We start from the raw sequence: 17,843 nt of genomic DNA, 5'->3' as shown, positions 1-17,843 counted from the left end.
AACGACGTTTTGTGAAGAAAGTAACCGCGCTGGCTTAGCAAAGGTTCTCGAAATTCACCACGGTCAATCTTATGGGTCCTTTAGCAGTGTTGTCTATACTGCTGAAGAAGTTAGTCCCCAGAAGATGCTGTCGAAATATACGTACGTGCATCACAACGGGCTGCAGCGCGAGAACTTCAAGAACAACTCGCCACCCGTCTTTTGTTATTGTGTTTTTTGTGATTTGCCAAGATCCTCATCGTGGTAAGAGCGGATTTTTGGTATTGTTGAGGGGTAATTTACTGATGCAAAATAGATCACTTTTCTCTTTAGGGTCCCTTCAAGGACAGCGATGCAATAAGTGTCTACGTACACACATAATCGGCGAGAATTGTTGCATTTGGGAGGCATTGTCTCGTTAAAACCGATCAATCTGCAAAAAAAAAAAAGAAAGTCGTAAAGCTGTCTGAAGCCAGAAGGACGAAGACGAATCCCCGTACTGTCAACCTTTTCCGTATGATGGCTGAAGCGCGTTGCTTGTAACTCCCGTATTCACAATTTTTTTTTAAAGGAAGAAATTTAATTCTGGGACTTTACGCGCGATATCCCGGATACGATTATGAGGAAACACCTGGTGGAGTTCCTTAACGTGCGCCCAATGCATGGCACACGGGCGTGCGCGTGTTTGTGTGTGTGTGTGTGTGTGTGTGTGTGTGTGTGTGTTTCACTTTGCCCCCATCGCAACATGGACGCCGCGGCGGGGGTTCGATCCCGTGCACTGGGACTTAACAGCGCAACGCCAAGGCCACTACGCCAGAGTATCCCTGCAGCAGTATATATATATATATATATATATATATATATATATATATATATATATATATATATATATATATATATATATATATATATATATATATATATATATATATATATATATATATATAAGAACTTGAGTGGTGCTACAAGGTAAACAGAACAAGTATTTGATTTCGACAGTTTCGATCGGTGGACCGATCTTCATCAGGGTTTACAAAAAAATGGCAGTTCGGCCCTGGTAGTGAAGACACTAGACCGGGTGCCCGGTCGCTCTTACATGCATCAAACCGAGAGGAACAGTTGTGACAGTGATTGATCACTGTCAATCACTGTCACAACTGTCACAAATCACACAAATCAATCACTGTCACAACTGTTCCTCTCGGTTTGATGTACGTAAGAGCGACCGGGCACCCGGTCTAGTGTCTTCACTACCAGCGCCGAACTGCCATTTTTTTTTGTAAACCCTGATGAAGATCGGTCCACCGATCGAAACTGTCGAAATTAAATACCTGTTCTGTTTACCTTGTAGCACCACTCAAGTTCTTTACGTTTGAAAGGTAGCCTGAAGAATCCCTCTTTGCCTACTACAGTATATATATATATGGGTCATTCCATCTCAAGTGTACTCGGTGTTTTATCGACCATCTGCGATTCTGCTGAAAAAAATCATACTGTATTACCTCAAAGTGCGAAGTAATTATTCAAGCGATTTTTCTTGACAAAAAAATTTCTAATGCCCTGAGGACGCTTTGAAGATTGCGCACACAAGTGAAACTGTGCCAGGTAGAAAAATTTCTACAAAGTTATTGCTTTGACCTGTTACTGCGAATATTTTTTGAAATAGTCGCCAGACGGTGCTCTTTCGTGACTATTGTCGTTTATTACTTTTTGTTTTAATTTACATAATTTTTAGCCGTAAGGAAAAGTCGACAATTGCCCCTTTTTAAATATTTTTTATAAAAGAAAGTAACGTTTCCACGAGGAATATATTGACAATAGGGGCTTGGTATGTGTGTATACTAGATGATAAAAATATTCGTATAAGAAATAAAGCCTAAGCTTTTGCTTAATGTCATGGTAAATATGAAAAAAATTACGTTCTGACTCAATTTGTGGCTTCATTTTCGCAATGTAGCGTTCCAAGTAAAAATATGGCATAGTCGGCATCGGATAGTCTGCTTTGCTGTCTATCTATGTACAAAGATTCAAAAGATTAAATTTTGTTTTAAGCGAGAAAAAAATTTTTGAACTGCACAATCACAAGGTTGCGCGGAGCATCTCTTTGCTTCGCCTTCACTGCATAGCACGTCGGCCGGTATTTCAGTCTCGCTCATTTTACGCGCTTCTTCTTTTTCTTTTTGAAGACGAGGTCTTTTTTGGCGACTTCAGGTTGATTTGCGGTTCGTGGGGACTGACTTTCTGGCCATTGTCATCTTGTAAGATTATATAATTGCAGGCCTTCTAGTGCACGTAGGACAACAAATAGGCGTCTGAGTTAAGCTTGGAACGCAAAAGATGCAGAAAGTTAGTGTGCTAATATATACGGAGAAGTTATAACGCGTAATTCTTAAATAATACGGTGAAATAAGTTGGATCAACATGCCACCAGTCACTAAAAACGCGCCAGAACAGGAACCAGAACTGTGGCTTTATTCAACGAACAGGCGATTTGTGGCGTTCTGCTAAACCTAAAACAACTGAAAAAGGCCACTGGCCGGTTTGATACCTAGAATGTCTGCGAAGTGGCCTTAAATGTCTGGTTGGAACACGTATTCGTATCGTAAACGCGTCCCGCGATGCCACCCACCGAGGCTGGGAAAGCGACGTCAAGACGACGGGAGGAGCGTGCATTACGAGCAGACGATAGGTGTGTCGTCTGTTACTGCTCCGCTTTATCCCAGGCAAAGCTACAGCTGTCACAGAAGCAAACCGGCGTTCATGTTTACAGTTTCTTTCCGATGATCGAGGTGTGAAGAAAATGTATCAAGTCGACAGACTGGACGACAGTTTTGGTGCGTCTTCAGCTTCTGGGAATTCAGGTACATGGATTCGCGTAATAATTCATGGCGCGTTTAAACTACACGATGTCTCTAGTTCATGTATTTCCTCTCCAGGACAAGGGGTGATTTTAACGCCATTGTGTTGCCGGATGCACATAAAAATACTAGCCTTACATTCGTAGGAGGACGAAAAAACGGGGCCGTAAAGTTGAATTACGTTTCTTGCTCTTTTTGCGTGGCGCAGGTGGCTTATAAAGCCACAGTTCTGGTTCCTGTTCTGGCGCGTTTTTAGTGACTGGTGGCATGTTGATCCAACTTATTTCACCGTATTTTTTAAGAATTACGCGTTATAAATTCTCCGTATATATTAGCACACTAACTTTCTGCATCTTTTGCGTTCCAAGCTTAACTCAGACGCCTATTTGTTGTCCTACGTGCACTAGAAGGCCTGCAATTATATAATCTTACAAGATGACAATGGCCAGAAACTCAGTCCCCACGAACCGCAAATCAACCTGAAGTCGCCAAAAAAGACCTCGTCTTCAAAAAGAAAAAGAAGAAGCGCGTAAAATGAGCGAGACTGAAACACCGGCCGACGTGCTATGCAGTGAAGGCGAAGCAAAGAGATGCTCCGCGCAACCTTGTGATTGTGCAGTTCAAAAATTTTTTTCTCGCTTAAAACAAAATTTAATCTTTTGAATCTCTGTACATAGATAGACAGCAAAGCAGACTATTCGATGCCGACTATGCCATATTTTTACTTGGAACGCTACATTGCGAAAATGAAGCCACAAATTGAGTCAGAACGTAATTTTTTTCATATTTACCATGACATTAAGCAAAAGCTTAGGCTTTATTTCTTATACGAATATTTTTATCATCTAGTATACACACATACCAAGCCCCTATTGTCAATATATTCCTCGTGGAAACGTTACTTTCTTTTATAAAAATATTTAAAAAGGGGCAATTGTCGACTTTTCCTTACGGCTAAAAATTATGTAAATTAAAACAAAAAGTAATAAACGACAATAGTCACGAAAGAGCACCGTCTGGCGACTATTTCAAAAAATATTCGCAGTAACAGGTCAAAGCAATAACTTTGTAGAAATTTTTCTACCTGGCACAGTTTCACTTGTGTGCGCAATCTTCAAAGCGTCCTCAGGGCATTAGAAATTTCTTTTTCAAGAAAAATCGCTTGAATAATTACTTCGCACTTTGAGGTAATACAGCATGATTTTTTTCAGCAGAATCGCAGATGGTCGATAAAACACCGAGTACACTTGAGATGGAATGACCCATATATATATATATATATATATATATATATATATATATATATATATATATATATATATATATATATATCACTACGACCTCCTTAGATTAGTCAAAATTAGCGAACAGCAGCGACTCCACGACCACCGCAGCTCCCCCACCGCACCGCGGCTGACAAAAGTTTCCTCGGTCTCTCCTGGCGCAAGCGCTACGTAGCGGACCAGCGAGGAGCGATGCGTGTTCCGCCCGCTGTCCCCCTACCGCGCCAGTTGCGAAACGGCCTCCAAGAAGGACGCTGCGAAACTCGACGGCGTCGCAACGGGCAACGCGAAAAGCGCGGCCCGCGCCCTGATCGCGGCGTCGTCCTCTCTCCCTCTCTCTCTCTCTCCTCCTTTCTCTAACACCCTTGCCCTCGCAATCTCGCCTCGCGCAGACGTAAACAAGGCACGGTCGAAGCTCCCTTCGCTATCGCGCCGTGCTTGCACGGCGATTTTTCAAACTGCTTTTTCAAACTGATTTTTCAAACTAACACGTGGGAATGTTAATGGATTTTTTTCTGCTATCCTTTCGTGTACGCTGTCCTGTCTCCCTGTCCTTTCGTTCACCTACACTCCCCCCCCCCCCCCTACATAGTAGTAGCAGTAGTAGGAGCAATAAGAGTAGGAATAGGAATAGGAATAGGAGTGGTACCGGTAGCAGCAGCAGCAGTAGTGGCAGAAGTAGTTTGAAACTTCGTTAAATCCTTATAAGGGGTAACGCGTCGAGTGGAGGAAACTGAGCTTGCTTCTCCATTCGTCGGCTAGTAGGCTTATCAGTGCAGAAGTCCAGCAGCAGTCGCCACCAAATGCTGACAGCCGTTCATGTGTGGAGATACAAGGCGGTCAGAAGTGACACACCCACGCATGCACGCACGCACGCACACACGCACACACGCACACACACGCACGCACACACCCACACGCACACCCACACCCACACCCACACACACACACACACACACACACACACACACACACACACACACACACACACACACACACGGCAGAGTAGGCAAACAGAGGGACTAAATTTTTGTTAATCACGACCATATTAAGTCAGTAGGGTATGAAGTCAAAGAAAGCATAGGAGTAAATGGCTAGTCGCCAATGAGCTTGATCCTCGCTGGCGACAAGTTATCTTTTCGTCCACTTTCATTTCGCCTTTTCTTCATTATTTTCAACGTTTCAATTTCCATCACAGCTAACAGCCACTAGAGAGAGAGAGAGAGAGAGAGAGGGCTATTTATTAGAAAAACAGAATTTTGCCGGCGCATATATAACCGCTGGCATGCTACTCTGTATAGGGATGGGGAATGGGGTTAGAAGATTCCAGAGGAGAGTGGGAGAGAAAGAGCATAAAAATAAATATGAAATGTCCGAGTGGACTTGATACTGATATTTACAGCTGACATGGCGGGTAAACTTAGGCTTTTGTAGATGAAGTGTGCAATCTTTAAAGCTTTCCTAATAGACCAATTTCTGACAGGTATTTCAACAATAAATCCAAAACCCGTCGCTGTCTTGAAAAGGCCGGGCATTGGACCTAAGATGGTCGGTAACGTTAACGGTTCGTGGCAAATCATGTCCATTTGCTGCTCAAAAAATTGTGTCTCGTCGCGGTACGCGGGGCATTCTAGTAATATGTGCTCCACAGTCATTAAGTTGCGGCAGTTATCACAGTATGGATTAGTCGTAAACCATATGCGGTACATATAATTGTTCGTGTATGCCACGTTCAGTCGAAGACAATGGTAGAATGTCTTAACTGCCACTACGCTTTCCTTGGCTTAGGAAATATATATATATCTATATGCAGGGTCCGGACTCTCCCAACCATAGGAAAATTATGGGCGAACATCAGAGCACCCTGAGTAATTTATTGCAGTACACGTCTTTAACGAAGCTGTTCCAGTTACGTTTTCGGTACCTCCGAGGCGGATGCGTCATGGCGTTATGATATACTGGCTATCAGTTTTTTGCCACTGATCTATCAGTGGCCTTACAGTCACTCCGGCTTCCACACGCAAGCTTGCCTAGAAGAAACACGCTGCACACTTTTTAAAAATTATTACCGGGCAAGATCATTCATAAACGTTTTCACCAATCGTGGAGGGCTAATTGCAGAAATGGACTAGAAACAGTTTGGAATCGCTTTACGTTATAAGCCCTCATATTCGCCTTATATCCCCTTCCTTTTTTTTTCTATCGTCTACTTCTACGTTTCTGCAACCTCCGCTTCCTCAGGAGTAAGCAGCCGTTGTGCACCTTCGGATGACAGTTGAAAAAGTGCTCATTGTTTTCTTTTTCTCTCTCAAGTGTTTTTCAAAGGAAAGAATGATATTATCACTAATTGTACCCTTGCAGTTACTATCACAAACTGAGAATAGTTGCACCGACAATATCATAGGCCTTTAAACATTTAAGTTCCGTGGAAGAGCCTTACTGGTGTACAGTTATTTTTTATTGCAATTATTGTCAAGGACGACTATGTCTCGACTGCATGTGTAGGCGCTTTTTAGGTACCTGTAACGGGCTGGGCTAGTCCAAACCATTTTGACGTTCTGGCGAGTTCCTGCTTTGGACCCAGGGGGGCCTACATGCTCCGTTCGTCTAGGTCAGTCCAGTAGAGATTTTAGAAATATCGGCTGCCAGTTGCGGGTCACCTGTCTTTAGAAATAGTTCATGTTGTTTTAGACAGCATCGAAGCAAAGAACGATGCATGTTACCTTCTTGCTGTACAAACACGATGACGGCTGAACATCCTGTTTAGTAACTAAAGCGAAAGTTTGCTTGTGTATAAATAAAAATGTGTTCACACACTTTCGTGCGCGTTTAGATGGAGAAAGGTTCTATATTTTATAAGGTTTCGCATAAGTAAAGGCTTGAAATGCGTTTTATTTGTAGTTTTTTTATAATTTCTTCATTTTGGCAGCGTGGAATCGGGTTTAGTTCATTGTTTAAAATGGGCTACATCGCATCGTGAAGAAGCCAAAGGCTCAACCTGTCAAGTTTCGAAAACTTTTTCACTGTCGAAACGAACTTCCTGAGAAAAAGATAGGTTGAAATCGATGATGTCACACTGGTCTGACCGGAACTGTAGTATAACCGCGAAAAGAAAAAAAGAGGAAGGAAGTTTAGCATGCACTTTGCCCAGTCATACTCAAAATTTATTTCTGCAAAATGTACGAAATTGGCAAAGCGACTGTTTCTCGAAGACAGTTTCAGCGGGCGTGTTAGGCCTAAAGTTAGGCCTGACCTAAGCGCCAGGGCGCGGCATGGACGAAAATATGTGCGGTATACAAGGTCGATCTAAATAGGTCGCGAAGCTTCGGGCGAAAAGCGGTTCAGTACAGATTGTCACCGACATCAGCATGGGGGGTTATGGGAGCAGCAATTGAAGCGCGACTATGTATGGAGGGAACAAACATTGGGAAAGAAAAACGCGTTTTTTAATTCAAACGAGACGCACTTAGATTCATTCAACGAAAATAAAATTCCTAGTCAATACTATATATTCGTGATGAGTTAAGAAAATACGTTTAATTTTATTATTAATAAATGCATTTCTTTTCAGCGCCCATCACTACAGGGCGCGTTGACGCCACTATCACTCGCAGTGTAATGCACGTCTTGAAATGGACAGAAAGGCGCACTCGTATCACCTGTTGAAATACACCCCCCTCACAATTTGTGCTTTCTTGCTTGTCGAAGTTTGTCTGAATTTGGTGACGCGGGTAGCTTCACTGCTTCTTAATCTGTTCAGTCAAAAGTAGTGAGTTACGACCGAGAGATAATTGTGTAGTTGTTTTCGTGCGACTGCGCTGGCCGACGGGCTTGGCATTTGACAATAGGATCACCACTCTACACCTAAAGTTTTCGTCGGCCTCCAAAGAAAGTATGCTCCATATGTTCTGTGCAGGGATGCGATTTCGACAACCGTACGGCTGGCCTTTTCCTGCATCGCTTTCCACGCTGAAAGCTCGAAACGCCCATCAAATCGAATGGCGGGGCATTTGAATATATAGCTCCAAAGGAAGAACAACAAAACCAATTTCGCGCCTTCGAAAACAAAATGACGTCACTTCTGCTTTTAACGGCCATGGCGTCACGTTATTTTTTTTTCCGCCGGAAGTGTTCCCGCCACATACAGATGGCGCTAAGCCCCATGAACCGGCGATGGACCGCCATGTTTTGAACGTATGGGCTCCTATGGAAGCTTCGCTACCAGGTATATTTACCTTGCGGTATACAGCTCGAGCATCAGATATTCAAAAAGTTTATCCTGTTCACACTGGCTATATGAGAGTCGCACGTTGCAGGGCCACCGTGAGGGAGGTGAGCATTCGTTAGCGTAAAAACTAACCGCGCAGATTTTAAATCACCGCACAAGCTGGTATTTGGTGCTGCGGTCTACCACTAACGTTCATCGACGTTGCGTTTGGAAGAAGCGTCGCACGCTGTCGCCACCAGCGCTGCTGGTGCTGTCCACTTCTTTAGTGTTCCGGTAGTCGGTAAACTGCAAGGCCTGATTCACACATCAGTCATCGTCCCCGTATTCTCATCGTCAGGGCATCGACGTCCGTCAGGAGAAAAGCGTTTAATTCTTTGCCGGTATATCTCGAAAAAGAAAACGGGACGCCATCGACGTTGGCCAATGCTCTTGGATAGATGAACGACTCCTTCGTACCGTTCATAATCCGTATGTACGAACAGACTAAAGAGAGTCTTTAGCTTCTTCGTCAAACGCACCACCGTTTGAGCACAGCACGCATACCCTCTCGTTGTATTAATCGCGTTGCTACCTCTTGTTGAACCAAACGCCGCCAGATGGCGCCACCAATACTCCCCATCTCGTCTGCGTCTCCGGTATGCAAGTTTACGCACAAGCCAAAACTCTGATCTCCGCTCTCTAGTGACGACGCGACAAGTAACCCGCGTGGCACCACCTGCCTCCAGTCGGCCGTCGGCCGCCGCAGCGAACGCGGCGCGTGTCGGCAGGAAGCGCAGGCCGGCCGGCAGGCAACCGGTTTGCCGTCCACCGGCGGCACCGCGGAAAGAAGGAACTCGTTCCGCTGCGGCGGTCGACCGACGACGACGACATGCTACTTCGCAAGCCGCGGCGAGGTCCGCATGCATGGCTAGCCGAGTCCGCGGTGCGGGCGCCCCCCCCCCCCTTTTTTTTTTTTGCTTCTACGGTCTCTCGAATCGCTTGGACGTGTCCGCATGTCGTCGGTGTCGGATCGTGCCGCGTTCGTTGCGCGATGTGTCGAACGCGACTTAACTGGTGGGTTCGTTCGTTGTGGACTCGGAGCTGCAGCGCAGCAGGCCATGCAGGCAGGGCATGGAAGAACACGCACACACACACACACGAAAACATGCACCATTCATTGGTGCTGGCTAACAATAATTACAACTTAGACAGCGCCCATGCTGTGTGTTTGTGCTCGCATTTTCACGCGGTTCCGCTATGAGTAGTTCGCTGTGAAGAGGTTGAGGAAGGAAAAACCACCGCGGCTGTTCGGTTTATGTCTGTGTACAGCTTAAAATTGATCACCTACCAAAGGACATCAAATGAAAAAGGTGACAACGAAGGTAATATCAATAGTCATAAGTATGCAACCATTGGGAGTCAGTCAACTTCCCATAAGTGCTGTCCGAGCAGCTACGCAAATTCTGGCAAGGTGTCGCGGTCTTTAATCGCTGGTCCGAACATATACAGCTCAGTTCAAGCTTATAATTCAGCGTCCCTGGCTTTTGTTCCTGTGTTTCTTCAGCTGACGATGCCGGGACGCAGAAACTCTCGTTAGTATAAGCTTAGGACTTGATGGCAAATCATGCTTACAGTGCCCATACGTTCTTCCAGAATCTCATTAGACAGGTTTAGCATAACGCATACACGTAGCAGTAAACGCAAGTAGTTAGCGTTAGGTGCTCCGCACTTCGCATGCGTCACGCGTAGATGGTGCTGGATCTCTTACGAAGGTACGTTATTACGAAGTACGTTATAGAGCGTGCACCCAGCTGAACCTTACGTACGGCAACATGGCAGCGCCCGCCCAAGCGAGAGCCACTGGAGCATCTTCTACGTCACTGCCCGGCCTTCGGGACCGAGAGGGAGGCTCTGTACGCCTCCTACCGCCGATGTGGCTTGCCATCCACCAGCCCTGCAGTGCCTACTCTTCCCCAATGCTCACACTTCCACCACCAAGCGTGCATTTTCGGCATTGATGGAATTCTGTGAAGCAACACACCTCAGAGCGCGGCTGTAGGCCCCGCAAACGCTTCGCTACATTGTCGTTCTTTTTTTTTGCTTGCTATTCCGGTCTCTCTCGTTTTTACTTCCGGTCACTATCTCCATCTTTTTCTTAAGCGTCCTCCAATTTTTGTTTAGATTTGCGTCACATGAAGCTTCGAGAAGATCGTATACCGGTTACAAATGTGCGTTGTCTTCGAGATACGTTCTCGATTATAGCGGCGCATTAGTCGTAACGAGAGAAGTCGCTCACGTTTGCTCATGCTTGCTCTGTAGCCGCGTCGAGATGTCGCCAAAACCTGTACTATAGTTTTTCCTGTCTAGATGGCGCCGTGTATACGTTTGCGTTAGCGTTTTGCTCCTTTCCGCCGCCCCCCACCCCCCCCCCCCTTCTAAAAAAAACTATACTTTGCGCCCCACAGAGCAGTCTTTCTTATCGTTGGCGTTGTGTCGCACGCTAACGCTAACGCAAGCGTTTTACGTTAGACTAAAATTGTATATTGACGTAGAGAGAGAGAGGGAGGGAGAGGGAGTGAACACTTTGTGTTCATTGTAGGAAGGTAATTGAATATCTTCAGTCTAGGGTCTCGCAGGCGACGTAGTTTAGCGCTGCGCTGATATTGTCCGTCAGGTATACCTTTGGTCTTGTAGGCTGCAGAAGCTTTATGTGGGCGAGTTGGTTTGATATACTTGAAAAAAAAACAGCGCTACAATGACGCGTACTAAAAGAAGAACAGGTACCCAGCGCCTGTCCGTCGTACATGTTCTTCTTGTATAGTCCGCGTCTTTGTAGCGCTGTTTTTCTTCAACTTGTAGGCTGATTGCTTGATTCAGCCATTCGGTGGTCGGGTTGCGGTATATGGTAGTACATTTCGAAACTGGGGAGCAAGCTATTGAGTATTTTTGTGTGTTTTGTTGGTGTTGTGTGTGTGTGCGTATGTGCCGATCGTATCGTTTGGTTCATCATCGCCTGCATGCACGTAGAGAAGCGTGTTAGGCATACCGCTGGGCCAACATCTCCATACAGTTTTCATTAGCGAGCCTCTCTCACTCTCTCTCGTACCTGGTAACAGCCTCCTAATTTTTATGAGTATGCGTGGCTTTGCGCACACTCACCGAACGCCTATACAATGACTTACGCCGAAAGAAGATAAACTGCCTACTGAGGCCTGTCGCGCGCTTTGCAAGTATTGCTGCACAAAGCCCACGTACACTACCGGTATGCTGAACTTACGCCGTATGTAGTTGCACACTGTCTTTCGAATAACGCGGTGCAAACGCTACCGCCGATACGAACGGTTTTCCCAACATGCAACACGGCAACTGCGTGTCACTTAACCGGCACTTATTTGCTGCAGGGAGTGTGCCAGTTGAGTACGCAGCCCTCCAACGAAAGCATCGTGTGGGCAAGGGACCAACCACCTCCGAGGAGTAGATCCACCCCTCAGCGGAGGCTGACAGCTTCCCGCCACTGCTGTACCCTTCCGCATTCTCCGCACATTGCGATTGTGGGGGACAACATTACATCGATAGTTCGCCCAGCTCCTGATTCTTCAGCCCAAATTAACCTTAGCAGGCGTACGAGCCATCCATATTTTAATAAATTGTTATAAGTGATGTCATTGTTGCAATCGCTTGCCCATGCTCATTTCAAGAGCGTGTGATTGATTGCTTCGCATGTCGCTAATGATGTGTAGATGGTGTGGAATGTGTGTAAAACCCACCTTTTATGTAAAGCCCCCTCCGGGGGTCCTTAAGGACAACGAACTGAACTGAATAAAGCTTTAAAATCATCATCATGCACTCACTGGCCTCACAATTTAGCAACTGTAACGCATGCCCCAAACTTATTGATTAAAAAATCACGAGCCATTCCACTCCGTGAAGGAGGTTGGCCAGCGAAGCTGTTTAGCACAAGACACGGAGGTGACACATAATTTTGAACAAAGGTATGAACTCATCTATTGTTTTGATGGGTAGTCGTCGTGACGAAAGGTACGCACACTCATACACTGTCTTGATCGGTCGTCATCATTTCACTCGCAACTGCAATCGCATTCTTTGATATTGTCAAATCGATGCACGTACGCCGCTGAGTGCTCGGTTGGGCCGGATCGGTGTGGCATCGCAAGGGATGTGTCTGCAACATGGAACGCGTAGACCACTCCCTTTTTGGTACTGACACATCCACATTGAAATCACCGACAACGACAATAGGGGTAGTGTCATCGCAGCTAATTCACACAAAGTGAGTAGCCATGAACCTTACGGGACTACGAGTCATTGCATTTTTTGATTGCTTACGGAGGCATGAGCCATTGCTCACGGGGGTATGAGCCATTGATGACAGTTCTCGGCATGCTGTTCTGTATGTTTGAAGCTGAACATTTCGACAGAACTGCCTGTCTGCTTGGAAAATTGATTAGGCCTTTCAGACTCCAACCACATAAGTGAATTTTATTAGCCCGACATAGGCCTTCGAGCCATCCTTTAATAAATACACCTTGTCATCATCATCATTAGCCCGACGTTTCAGAACCTATTCGGCTCCTGCTACTGACTGCTACTGACTGCTACTGGAGACATGGCACATTCAGAATGCGGGAGGTAACATAAACCGCGGGAAGGGCAAGCTTCCTTCGGTGTATACCCATGGCCTTGGCGACATGACGAAAAGAAGAAAAGGGCGCCCAGCCAGGTAGACGCCCGCTCGAGGTCACCAACACCAAAACGTCTGCACTCACCCGTACTCCCCCCCCCCCCCCTTCCCCCGTCTCGCTTCCCGTCAACGGCCCTCTCGCGGGTCAAGCTCCCCCAGCACCGGTCATCCCAGCCGACCAGCACCACTGCAGCCATCTCACCCTTTTGCTTCCCCCCCCCTTCCCGCCTGTGAAGTGTCTCCCCACCTTCCTTACTCTCCCCTCCTTTTTTTTTTTTACAAAAGACCTTTAAAAGCTACACACCGCCACGCCCGAAGCATAACCCCTGAAGAAGGAGCCGAACAGGCTCCGAAACGTCGGGCTAATAAAATTCACTTATTTGGACCTATCTTCGTCAAAAGCGGCCTCGTCATCCTCGGCATGTTAGATTTAACAGGTTAGTATCGTGACGTCACGCGCGGTTGTTGTCAGTGGCGGTTGGTTGAAAAGGGAGAAACTTCAAAGAGAATGAGCGCTGTCGCCTGCCGTCGTAAGCGTGGTTCCTAAGCCCGACGGGACAAGAGAGGGAGAGTGGGAAGGCGGGGGAAGGAATAGAAGAGAAAGAAGCTTAGCGGGAAAGAAAGAATAAGAAGAGGAAAAGAAAGGCATGGGAGGGTGCTGGGGGAGCGAGAGGTTAGGAAGCATTCAGAGGTGTCGTTGGCGACATGTTTTTGCGGCTTTAGAAGAGCCGCTCAGCCGGTCAGTGCGCGAGCAACAAAAAAGACTCCAAAAGACATCAGTTGAAAGAATGACTTGACTAGCGTAGCAGCAGTGCGTCGGGCAGTCTTGAAGGAGTTAAGACGGCGACAAGGAGTCTGGGGAACAAGGCATGGGGTAGCTGGAAGGCAGCGGCTTGGTCTTTCAAGGGACGTTAGCCTCAGAAGCTCAAGTTAGGCGTCGTCACGGCGGTATGCAGAAGTGGCGACACCCTGTGTCGCTGAGGCACCGAAAAGAAAAGGTATTCTGGCGTCTGAGACTTTGGAAAGTGTTGGAGGATGTTTTAAAAAATAAAATAAAATATAGGAAAAAAACAATAGGGGGAACCGAAACCGGAATAACAAATAAGAGGGTGACATGACTAAAAGCGGGCTGGGGTAGGTGTATGCGGGAAAATGGGTCGTACAACTGTTATATGCGTAAAACATGAAAGATTCTATTAAATTGAGTAGTAGGTCGGGAAAAATTGGAAATGGAGGATGTGGTGAGGCTAAGGGAATTAAGGTTAGCTGGTGGCACAATGTATTTTTTGTGCCTTGTTAGATGATGTGCCACGAGCTCAACTTACTGCATCACAAATGCTTTCCCAAGTAACATGGTACATTCAAAATGCCTTTAGTGATCACTGCTCTAATTCTCTTAATCTGGCCCTTGTTTCTCAAAATACTCGTTAGTACTTATTGAAACGTATTATGAGATGATGCTGGATCTGAGACGTTTACATTAAGAAACAGGTACCCGTATTCACAAAACGTTCTTACGCTAAAAAGCGTTCGTGCGAGCCAATAGTGACGTAGGACATATCATTAGCAAAGGCGATGAGCCAATAAAATAACAGCACTTACGAACGAAAAGCTTTATGAATTCGGCCCCAACTTCGTGTGGGCACTAATAAAGGGTTTCAGTAGTGCTCGTCTATGGTTTTAGAATCTCATAATAAATTGTGTCGTGAAAGTGCTTTCAAAATGGTGGATACCAGGCGGCTACTTTCTTGAAGTATGTATGTATGTATGTATGTATGTATGTATGTATGTATGTATGTATATATGTATGTATGTATGTATGTATGTATGTATGTATGTATGTACGTATGTATGTATGTATGTATGTATGTATGTATGTATGTATGTATGTATGTATGTATGTATGTATGTATGTATGTATGTATGTATGTATGTATGTATGTATTGAAAAAACAACACACACGTGCCTTGCAGGCAAGTTTGACATGTGCCCGTTTGACATATCGACCATTGGCGTACATGCGGTAAGCGAACTTCAGTTTAGGTTTCCCGTAACTTTCATAGAATTACATTGCCTTCGCATTGACCAGCACTGTTCTTTTATTAGATTACTGTGAGGAATATGATAGTGCAGCAATGGCGACAGGATGGGAACTCGCAACTACTTCGTCACCATTTCACCGTTCCCGCTGTTACCACACCAAAATCCAGTTTTCCACTTTGCTTCCACTGTATATTAGCAGCGAATCCAGTGGATCTCCTACAGTGCGTCGTAGATGCCTCCTGTGAAGCCTCACGCGATAATTTTCTCCGCGAGACATTTTCAGAAGAGAACGAGCATGCGCAGTACAAGCAGCGCCCAATTTCATTTTTGTTCCGTGGAACATTGGGCAAGTTGAGGATGCGGTTTCTCTCAATATCTGTCTTTTTTCAGAGGCCGTGTCACCCACAACAGTTGTGGAACGTACAACTAGAACGCAGCTGCCAGCACGCAGGCCAAGCTTGGCGTGGTGGAGCCCAACGCCCAGCTGCCGTGTTCCACATTGCGTCCATCGAGCGCTCAGCGTTTCTTTATTTTTTTTTTTTCGATCGCGTTCGTTGCTCGTTAGTTTTCAGTTTTGCGAATTTAGCCGTGCGTTGGGCGAATTCTCGGGCTAGTATTACCGAGCGTGACCTCCGAGACCTTCAACACGCATGAACGCGTCCGGATCTCGGAGGCCCTGTTTTAACGTCAGAGTTTCACAGAGGGCATTATGGCGACAGCGCTTGCGTATCACGCTGTCGTGTGGCTGTTGAGCCAGCGAGGAAAGGATAGGCGATGCATGCGTTTTACTAGACTTTTCTTTCTCGAGGTTCGAATGAGCTTGTAGATTTTTATATAAACGCTTGTGAAGCTTTTCTATAGATGAATGTTTGTATCGAAATGTTTGTATAATTCATCCTGTACCACTATTTGAAGGTTCCCGGTAGATTTCAAACAAAACAACATTCCTGTGGGACATTGAAAGAATTGTCTTTTTACATAACAAATAACACATTGAATTATCTGAACACATACTGGAAAGATTCGTGATCTATAGTTACACACCGAAAGTTGCCCTTTAAACCAATTACTAAAGAATGTGGAGCATTTAATTACTCAAAGCAAACGTTGCGAGGCTAGAACACTAGACAACGGAACCACAAAACACTTGAAAGAACCCGCCAGGACACCCGGCGTTGAAATGAAGAGGTCGAGGGTTCGATTCTGTCCGCAGCGGCTTCGTTCCGATGGGGGCGGAATGCGGAAACGCTCGTGCACCGTGTATTAGGTGAACGTTAGAAAACCACAACCCAAGGTACTAACCACTATACGATCACGGCCCTCAAGCCATTATCCCTCAAGAGAAAGGTATATAATAGCTGTGTCTTACCAGTACTCAGTATACGGGGCAAAAACCTGGAGGCTTACTAAAAGGGTTCTACTCAAATTGAGGACGACGCAACGAGCTATGGAAAGAAGAATGATGGGTGTAACGTTAAGGGATAAGAAAAGAGCAGATTGGGTGAGGGAACAAACGCGAGTTAAGGACATCTTAGTTGAAATCAAGAAAAAGAAATGGGCATGGGCAGGACATATAATGAGGAGGGAGGATAACCGATGGTCAATAAGGGTTACGGACTGGATCCCAAGGGAAGGGAAGCGTAGCAGGGGGCGGCAGAAAGTTAGGTGGGCGGATGAGATTAAGAAGTTTGCAGGGACGGCATGGCCACAATTAGTACATGACCGGGGTTGTTGGAGAAGTATGGGAGAGGCCTTTGCCCTGCAGTGGGCGTAACCAGGCTGATGATGATGATGATGATGAGAAAACCACAGGTGTTGGAAATTAATCTGGGGCCCCCCACTGTGACGTTCCTCATAACAAATCATGGCCTCAGCAAAAAAAGAAAGAAACACATTTTAATTTAACCCTAGAAGAGGGTGCATATGTGCATATTGTTGTGCATATTATTCATTCGCATAAAGCGTATGAATAATCTAACTCTATCTGGAGAACTTACCTGGCCCAGAAGACAGAAAAAGTAAGAGGTACAACCTTACATATTAGCGAGCACAATCGTCGGTCGTCGTCGAACTCGCACCGGTCGACTCGCTCATATTTATGGTTCACCAGTCATGGTACGACATTCAAGAGAAGTCGGCGTTGCTCGCGTCTGTCATAACGTATAACGTATACTGATTCCTTGGGCTCGACCGTATGCCACTGTTATCATCCACCGTCCACCGCCGACCTTCCCATTGATAACGCGGGCGCAGCGCCGCTCTCACATGCATGCGATCTGAGCGCTGATACGCCATGTTCGGGTACTAGCACGGCGAGACGATCCATCCATGACGTCACGTGAAAAGTATCTATAGTCAGTGAACTTTCTGTTTATTTCGCACCAAGTAGAGCCGGTTTCAAGAAATTCAGTAGCCGATATCTTTTTTTCTCTAATTAATGACGCCGGTGGAAGGTCACGTGGGTTTCGTTTTCGGATATCCTCATGGTGCATTCCGAGTGTCTAAGCGTCAGTCTCGGTACTGAGAGCACACGGCACCACCACTGCTGACACCAACCATTTGGGTTTCGTTTCAAGAGAAATAAGACACAATTTCAGCCACGCTTTTCCACCTTACGGAGAAGCACCCATGCTGCTCCGGCTCCAAGCCAGGATTCGAGGCCTGCAAACTAGTCTTCGCCAAGTAAACGCGCGACGCAAAGAAGTTATCGCGCACAAAGGATGACAGGTTAGCCACAGAATCAAGAACAAACAAACATGCGTCAAAATTA

The sequence above is a fragment of the Dermacentor albipictus genome, chromosome 7 (assembly GCF_038994185.2).
Source record: "Dermacentor albipictus isolate Rhodes 1998 colony chromosome 7, USDA_Dalb.pri_finalv2, whole genome shotgun sequence".
NCBI lineage: Eukaryota > Metazoa > Arthropoda > Arachnida > Ixodida > Ixodidae > Dermacentor > Dermacentor albipictus.
This window is presented reverse-complemented; position numbering follows the sequence as displayed.